The sequence below is a fragment of the Macrotis lagotis genome, chromosome 2 (assembly GCF_037893015.1).
Source record: "Macrotis lagotis isolate mMagLag1 chromosome 2, bilby.v1.9.chrom.fasta, whole genome shotgun sequence".
NCBI lineage: Eukaryota > Metazoa > Chordata > Mammalia > Peramelemorphia > Peramelidae > Macrotis > Macrotis lagotis.
This window is the reverse complement of record NC_133659.1, coordinates 271357796-271367373: the sequence shown is the minus strand read 5'-3', so window position 1 is coordinate 271367373 and position 9578 is coordinate 271357796. Positions and strand designations below refer to the sequence as shown.

General features: G+C 33.5%; 1 pseudogene; it reads left to right on the top strand.

Annotated features, from left to right (window-relative positions):
• Nucleotides 1-8640: 8640 nt before the first annotated feature.
• Nucleotides 8641-9018, top strand: LOC141511692 (protein cornichon homolog 1 pseudogene; annotated as a pseudogene).
• The last annotated feature ends 560 nt before the right edge of the window (nucleotides 9019-9578 follow it).

The following is a 9578-nucleotide window of genomic DNA, read 5'->3' as shown; positions in this document are numbered from 1 at the left end:
CACTTAGCACAGTGTCTTGTCACAAAGTTAGTACTATATAAAGAGAAGTTATTATTACAATTATTAATTTGTTTTGTTATCCTGGACAAAACACTTAACTTCTGCCTTTCTAAGTTTTCTGATCTGTAAAATAGAGATAATAATGGCATTTTGCTCTCAAGATTGGTGTCAGAATAAAATGAGATAATAATTATAAAATGCTTTGAAAATTATAAAGAGATTATTAGCATTACTTCTCTCTCCCCCCAAAAACAGAAAGTCAATGTTTAAATAATAGGATACCTACAGTTCCAGAACTAAGGTGTTTAAAACTAAGAATTGAGTTTTAGGTAATTAAATTTCAGTGGGGAACTTGCTCTGGATTTCTCTGCACTTTACAGAACAAGAGCACAACAAAATAATATTCATTCTTTATGCTCTAAGGGACAATGGGCAGAGGTGTATGTGTAAGGGATTAATTTGTCTCAGCTTTCTTTTTTCTCTCTCTCTTTCCTTTCTTTCTTTCCTTTCTTTCTTTCTTTCTTTCTTTCTTTCTTTCTTTCTTTCTTTCTTTCTTTCTTTCTTTCTTTCTTTCTCTTTCTTTCTTTCTTTCATTCTTTCTTTCTTTTTCTTTCTTCCTTCCTTCCTCCCTCCCTCCCTCCCTCCCTCCCTCCTTCCTTCTCTCTCTCTCTCTCTCTCTCTCTCTCTCTCTCTCTCTCTCTCTCTCTCTTCATTTTATAAACTTGTAACATTTATCCAAAGTCCACTTGTATGGAACTTTCTCCTTTTTGGTGGAAATGAATGCTCTGCCCTGGGTGAAGAGCTAAGTGAAGTTGGTGAGAGCAGGAGAGCCCCAGTCTTCTTAATCTCTCATCAAGCATCCATAAAGCTATAAGGTTCAAGAAGGCAGTTAGAAAACATCAACCACAATTCAGATTGCTGAAGGAAAGAATATGGATTTGTTACTATTGATATTTAGGGTCACCAACTAAAGATAGAAATAGAGAGTTACTGAAAGACAAAGGAATTCACATGTTCCCTGGGATTTTTAGCACTGCTCAATGTTTATTTTTTAATATACTTATTTTTTTTGTCTATATTTTTAAGTTTCAACATTTTCTTCTACCCCATCCCCCAGTGGCAAGCAATCAGATTAGCAATATATATATACATATTTTTTTGATAAACATGTTTAGAGATTGGTCATTTTGGGTATGAAAAATTAGGATTAAGGGAAAGAGATACATAACAGATAATTTTTATAAAGCATTGATCAGAATCTGAAGGGTTATTTTTTGCTTTTGTTATTTTGTTTTGTTTTGTTTTTTCTGTTTTTCTTCCTCTGGATGGGGATAACATTGTCCATAGCTGGTCTAATATGGTCATCCTAGCTCTCTGAGTAGCTGAGAGCAGCTACTTTCATCAAGGTTGATCATCTCACAATGCTGATGTTAATGTTTTCAATGTTCTCTTGGTTCTTCTTTCTTCACTCAGCATCAGATCCTGTAACTCATTCCATGCTTTTCTAGAGTCTGACCATTTATGAATTCTTATACAAAAATAATATTCCATAGTAATCATGTACCATCACTTGTTTGGCTATTCCCCAACTGATGGGTATCTCTTCAATTTCCAGTTGTTTGCCATTATAAAAAAACTGCTATGAATATTTTGCATCATGTTTTAGTTTTTATGATTTCTTCTGAATATAGCCCTAGAATTGGAATTGCTGGGTCAAAGGGAATGAGCAGTTTTAATTGCTTTTTGTGCATAATTCCATATTGTTCTCCAGAGTGGTTGGATCCATTCACAACTCCACCAGCAATGCATCAATGTCTCAATACTCCCACAACTTCTCCAACATTGATCATTTTTCCTTTTTCTCATCTTGACCAATCTGATAGGTATGAGGTATTATGTCATAGTTGTTTTAATTTGCATTTATCTAATCAATAATGATTTGTAACATTTTTCATATCTTTAATAACTTCATTTAAAAATTGTCTATCCATATCCTTTGATCATTTATCAAATGGGGAATGACTTGTCACCTTATAAATTTGATAAATTTCTATATATTTTAAAAATGAGACTTTATCAAAATTCCTAGGTGTGGAGATTGTTTGCCAGCTTTCTGTTTTCCTCCTAATGGCAGCATTGATTTTATTAGTGTAAAACCTTTATAATTTAATATTTAATACTAAAATCTTTCATGTTGTAGTTTATAATATACGCTAATTCTTGCTTGGTCATGCTCAGGATTTATTGTAAAATATTGCAAAATAAACAGGTTAAAACTTCTCCTAGAGAATCAATAAACACTTTAGGACTGAGTGAATAACAAAAGGCTAGGCAAGGTGGCTTGGGAGACAGAGACAGAGACAGAGGGAGATAAAGAGAGACAGAGAAAAAAACAGTCATGGAGAGCTGACTGGGTCAAAAGAGAGGTCTGTCCCCAAGTGGAGGTCCAGCTCAGGTTTTATAGCCTTGCCCATTATCTGGACACTGAGGGAAAATGGGCAGCCTCCAACCTCCTTATATGACTGAAACCAGGTAGAATGTTAGAAACTGGGGGGTTGAGGATGAGGAGACAGGATATAAATTTTATATTTAACAATGAAAAATAGGAGTCAATTTACAACTCAAGAGCAACGAGTCTTCCACCCTGTATCAATATTTAACAGCATTAAAAATTACAGAATTTATTTCTAATTATAAATTTACTGCATTCATAATTCTCTGCATCAGAAAGATATGAGAGGAGCCTTATTTATCTTGTCCACACTCACAACTTGCTACAGTAGAGAAGGGGAAGAATTTCCCCTTGGGTAAAGTTCTAGAATTCTCTTTCTTGGTCATATTGTGTTATCTTATTCCCAAAGGGTAAGTTGTTTTATTTTGATAATGACCACTTTATGATACAATTTGAGATTGGTAAATGAGGTCACTTTTTAATTGATGAGACACTATACAAAACTTTGTAAATTAAAACAATTCAATTGGAAAGGAAAGCAATCTCAGGGTGAGGGCATAAAGAAATGAAAAAGAAGAAGGGAATGGAATGTCTTCCAGAAGGCGGAATTGAACTAAACCTTGAAGCAAAATGAGAAATCCAAGATAGAGGTGTGAGAACGGGAGTATCCTATGCATAAAGGAAAGTAGGAAAAAATTTACAGGTATTAGGAAATGGAATATATTTTGTAAGTAACAGCAAGAATGTCCATAAAGATGAATTGTAAAGTGTATGGATGGGAGTAAAGATTAGAAATATAAGGAGTCATGGTTATTGATGGTTGTAAAAGGCAAACAATGAATCCTGGAGATGATGGAGGTTGCTGAAATTGCTTGAATATGAGGGTGATATGCTCAGTCCTGTACTTTAGAAATTTTATATTAGCATCTGAATAGAAGATGGACTAGAATAAGATGAGCTCTATCTGAAGACTATTGCCATAATCCTTTTGTGAAATGATAGATACTTGTATTAGTATTGGTTATTTAAATAAAGTGAAGAAATTGATTTTAAAAGTCATTGTAAAGGCTTAAAGAATAAAACTTGGTGATAGCTTTGATATGTAGATTAAGTATAAACAAGGAGTAAAGTCTGACACTGAAGCTGCAAATCTGGAAATCTGCAAGAGATTGTGCCCACAACAGGAATTGTTGGATCAGAGGGTTTGTGGATAAAAGGATGGATTCTCTTTTAGACACACTGAGTTTGATAAGTCTATGTATAATGCAAGTCCAGATGTCAAAAAATAGCAATTGATGACGTGAGATCATATTAAGAGAGAATTTAGAGCAAGACATCTGAGAATCACATGCATGGGTAGGATAGTATAGAAGAGATAATACATGATAATATCAAAGGAGACTAAAAAACGTCCAGGACAGAATCTTGGGATTGGGCCAGTTTCGAAAATATGACTTGATTTAAGATTAAAGAAACATGAAAAAGCACAAAAAGAAAGTAGATTAAAGAAATACAACTGAGAAAAAATGGACAGAGAGACAAGAGAGAGAACTAGGAGAGGAGAGTAATGAAAAATGTCAAAGATTGCAGAGAAGACAAGAAGATGAGGATAAAGAAACATGTCCTTAAAATCATCAAGGAAGAGATCAAGGGAGCAATTTAAATTGAATGCTGATTTCAAAAGCCAGATTGCAGAGGGTGCAGGATTGAATTAGAGAGAAAGGAAAAGTACCACATTTAGATAAGTTTCTTTGGAAATTTAGCAATAGATGTAAGGAGCTATATGAGATGATGACTAAATAGAAATGGCTGGGTCCACTGAGTTTTATTTGTTTATTTATTTTTGTATAGACTAGAGAAGGACATGCTTGTTGGGCAGCAAGGAATTTGTCAATAGATTAATAATGGGGAAAAGCTAAAAAATATTGATAGAACTGAAATGATAGGGGGGAGGCAAGTTGCTATAAGATGATAGCATGGAATAGGATCAAGAAGCTTTGAGGGACTTTCACTTCTGCAAGACAAACATTGGATTTAGTCAACATGCTTTAATATAGTCTATACTTTTCCATGTTGTTCACTTAGTAGTGACCACCTGCTTAAAACTGTTTTTATCATCAAATGCTGGATATTTCATCAATTCAGTAAGTTTTAGAGCAATGAAATAACAGTCACTATGTGACCTGAGATATGCTTTACCCCTCCCTCTATTTAGCAAAGGTTCTTACTGCCTTGTTATTCAGCTCCCAAATAGTTAATCTCTTCTTATGTCCACTCTCTACATTATTCTTAATAATATTTGAAGCTTAGAGGAATTTGCAAGTCCACTCCACTTATCAAGTTGATTATGGAACCAATAGTAGACTTTCTAAACCATGACTCTCACATTTAAAAGATCTACAACTTACACAAAGTTTCTATTACTTCAAAGAGTTTTGAACATTTTATTTGAGTCCATTGAATATGTTTTGTTATTCCCACATTTTGAATTTGGCAATGTGATAGCAAGAGAATAACAAAAGGGATCTATTTCACCATATTTTGGATTTTTCTGAGATTTTGCTACAACATTCTCAGGACTTAGATAAAAGAATGAATGTCATGAACATATCCATGACTGACACAAAGTTCCATTTAGCATCCTTGCTTTCTCTTCTCCTAATCATAGAGAAAAGCTTCTAAATCTACAAATGGAAACAGAGAAACAGTAGCAGTAGGGGGTGAACACCAGCTAACACTTAGGAAATGACATACGGATAAAAACATGTTCTATTCCTTCTGCCACTTTTCTTATACCCTTTGTCATGTAGCCTTAAAAAAAATAACTGAATGTCTTTGGCTGCCTATTTGAACATTAGGTCTAAAACTAGAATGCAGCTTTTCTTAAAAGTAACAATAAGTGTTTTCATCTCTAAACTACCTTCCAAACAGGATTATTGCAACTGTTTTGTTATGTCCTATTTTCTTTTGTATAGATAAAGAGAAATTATTGTAATGACACAGACAGCCAGTCTGAGCTTGCTGAACATCCAAGAAGTCCTCTCTTAGACTATTCTTATGTGACTTCATCCTTTTCCAAAGACCCAGCTAAACTGTGAATATATTCATAGATTCTCCTCTGATTAAGTTTTCTTTCTAGTCTCTTGTGGATTACAAAGAGAGACTTCCAATTTAAGAATTACTGAATAGTTTAACACAATTTCATGTACTCTCTGGCTGACAAAATCTTTTCTCTTTCAATTTTCTTTCCAGGCTGATTCAAAAATTAATCCGAAAGGAATTCAAGCTAAATTTCTATATCTTTTCTTCCCAATCATAGGTAAAATAATAGCTGGAAATCCTAATAGGGAGGGTGATAAATATCTCCCAATTGTTCTGTTTTTGACTTTTCCTGAAGATATCCAACCAAACTGAATCACATCCTTTATTCAGATGGAAAACTTAATCAATCTAGAGATATTGACTTTAGCCAAAGCATTTTTGAAGTGGACTAGTGAATTCCAATAGTATTCATTTGCATTTGACTTCATATAAAAGCACAGTACTCTCTGTCCTTCCAGTCTTATGAACCTCTTTTGTTGTTCTTTCAGGTAAATCAAGGGGAAAAATAATGATTCTTCATTTCATTCCTGCTAAGAAATCATGAAATCAAAAAGAACATGAATTCAAACAGGAGGGGATCTTAACAGTTATCTAATACTATCCTTAATTTTTGGAAAAGGAGAATGAAGTCCAGAGAGATTAAAGGCCTTATCTCATGATCAAAGAGATTGATTCAAGGGGCTCTCTTCCACACCTAAATATTTAGAATAAAAAATAATGCCAAGAGCTATCTGGAAGTTTTTATTCTCTTAACAAAGGCCTTCTTCATCCTTGTTTTTACCCTGCACTAGGTCTAACCACATGGTTATTTTGAATAAACTCAAAGAGCAATGCCATTAAGATGAAGGGACCTGCTTGTATTATCAATTATACTTCCATTTTGCTTTGTTACCTGAAACCTTATTTTTCCAACTACTGACTCTTCCTCTCCTCTACCCCACACCCTGCGATGTAAAATTATCATGTAGCTCCATCCCATAAAAGATTCTAAAAGGAATGGAATGAAGAATGTTTCTGAATACCAAGTGTTCTAGAATAATGTTATTTAATTATCACTATAATATGGCTATTAGGCCAATGTTATTTTTGATTTTATCCAGAAGTTTAATTTTATTTTCAATTTTTCATTCATATTCCATGCCAGCAGAGATATTTTGAAACTTCAGTCCATACTGTAGGATTTTATATTTTTTCTTTCAAATTATTTGTGCATTTTATTTTTCTTTGTGCGTGAAATCTTGAACCCTTAAAGAGTTATCTCTCAATCTTTTTTTTAACTTGAAAAAGAGAGTTTTTCATAAAATAGTTGGTCTCAAGAAAATAATGTAAGCATTGGGGAAACAAAAACTTTTGAGCAAACACTAGACAAATGGAATGTATGAGTTACAAAATCTTCAGGTGAATACTGTTGCATCCAGTATTCTCTATAACAGTTCTGTAATGCAAGTGATAAAAAGACAAAATATATATGAATTTGAAGATAAAATGAGTCTGGTCTCTTCAAAGTAATCATCTGGGGAATCTTATATATGTATGCATCAATATAAAAAATACTGCCTAGATAGCATAACAAAATGACAAGGTCTATTACTTGGAAAAAATCTAGATGGCCAACTACTCGACTTGTACCTAAATAATAATTCCCTTTGCAATCCTTCAATTGATTATCCAGCCTTTATTTTAATAAGGATAGTGATGTTTTGATAAAATGCAAACTCTCTGAAGATAGAGGCAGTTGATTTTTTCTTTGTATCTCCTATGTATAGCAAGTTCCTAGTTGTTGGTAGCATTTAATAAATGTTTATTAATTGATTTCACCTGCCAGATATCATGGAAGTCTTTGAGAATGAAGAACAAGTATCATCTTCAATGGATTTTTTGGAAAGAGGGCTGAACCTACTATTCCCCATTTTGAGGAAGCTCTTGTTTAGAATTTCCTTCAAGGCTTATGGTCTTAAATTTTGGAAATGTTTCATCCTTAGTAAGTAGATTTACCTTTTAGGAACTGACAGAAATCCTTTGAAACTGAGTCTGGTAAATGAATTGGTTCTTGAACTTGCTTAATTCTGTTGTAGTCAAAGATGAAAGGATGCTATTATTTAAATCTCTACAAAGATTTCTCATATCTCTTAGACTATGAAAAGTTTGTTAAAATGATTGCTCACCATCCAAACATGACTCCTATAAAGAATGGTAACTATTCAGTTTTACAAATTCCAGTGGAATTCATTTACTTTTTTAGACGATACATTCATTATAGTAAGGTCATAATTATTTTTCAAATATAAATTATTGAAAAAATATCACTTTTCAGACAGTAATCTAGCCTAATTACTGATCTGCTGTGATTAGAAGTAGAAAAAACTAGTTTCAAATTTTGCCTCTGACAATTGATGGGTGTGATCCTGAGAAAGTTAATGTCTACATGGCTCAAGCAACTTTCAATTATTCATCCATAAACTCATAGATTGCTTGTTATCTGAATTTATAAGGTGATATCCATATATTGTAAGTTTCCTAAAGTTGATAATAAATAATAGGTATTTCCTGTATTTATTTAATTTGCTAGAAAACATTGAAATTCTTATATTATTTTTCCTTATTTTTTCAGCATAATAGCAACCACTGCTTCTTGTTTTGGGGTAATGACTTGTGACTTAAACCTTTAGAAATATTATTGGGAATGGATAGTTATTGATACTGCCAGTGCAATGTCAACAAATAAATAAGTATTTATTAAATACTCTAATTTCCAGATATTGTACTAAGAGTCTGGAAAATAAATAAAAATAAAAGGAAAGACATTCCATGATTTCCAGGAGCTTATACTTTAAGAAGTGAAAGATAAGGGCAGCTAGGTGGTGCAGGGGATAAAGTACCAGCCCTGGAGTCAGGAGTACCTGGGTTCAAAACCAATCTCAGACACTTAATACCTAGCCTTGGGCAAGCCACTTAATCCCATTGCCTGGCAAAAACCTAAAAAAAATGAAAGGTAGCACTTAAAATGATGCTGAATGAAGGAGTAGATGATGGTATGATAGCAATTCCAAAAAAAGCAGGAATGGATGACCACTGACTTCTGCTACATGCTGGTGCTGCAACTCATTGCTGCACTCATCTTCTTTGCCATCTGGAACATTATAGCATTTGATGAACTGAAAACTGATCACAATAATCCTGTAGACCAATACAATATACTCAATGCTCTTGTAATTCCAGAATATCTCATCCATGCTTTCTTCTGCATCATTTTACTCTGTACAGCAGAGTGGCTTAAATTGGGTCTCAATATGCCACTCTTGACATACCATATTTGGAAGTATATGAGTAGACTAGTGATGAATGGGCCAGAATTCTATGATCCTACAACCATCTTGAATGCAGATATTCTAGCATACTGTCAGAAAGAAGGATGGTGCAAATTAATTTTTTTACCTACTATGATTTTTTTGCTACTCATATAGCATGATTTATGTTTTGGTGAGCTCTTAAGATGATATACAACAGACTCCATCCAGCTAAGTGTGTGCAGAAGCCACAAAGTGAAAGGATTCTATTCAATAAGAACCTGTTTCCAAGATTCATTTATGGAATATGATCATTGAAAGAAAAAAAGACTCCTTATTTTTATTTTTATTTCTTCAAAAAAAAAAAACCCAGGAATGCAGCATAAAGAGGGGATAAAGGAGTGAGCATGGCATGGCTGGTCTGGGAACTTCCTCAAATTGGAAGTTCCAAGAAAGACTCATTAATCTAAAGGAAAGAGAAGACACAGAAGAACAGTTGATATAAATTAGTGCTGAAAATCAGTGGAGAAAGGATAGTTCTTTGTGGATAACCATCTGTCCCTTTGTGTTTTGTTTTGTTTGTTTTTTTCTTGATCTAAAGCAAAAATTGTTTTCTGAGGTAGATATGTCTCCAGGCAGGGAATTTATGAGACTAGAGATTGAAAGGTCCCATCAGATGAACCACAGGCCAATAAAGTTGGTAGCAGAGTTAGTTTATCATAAAATTAGTTCTTAGA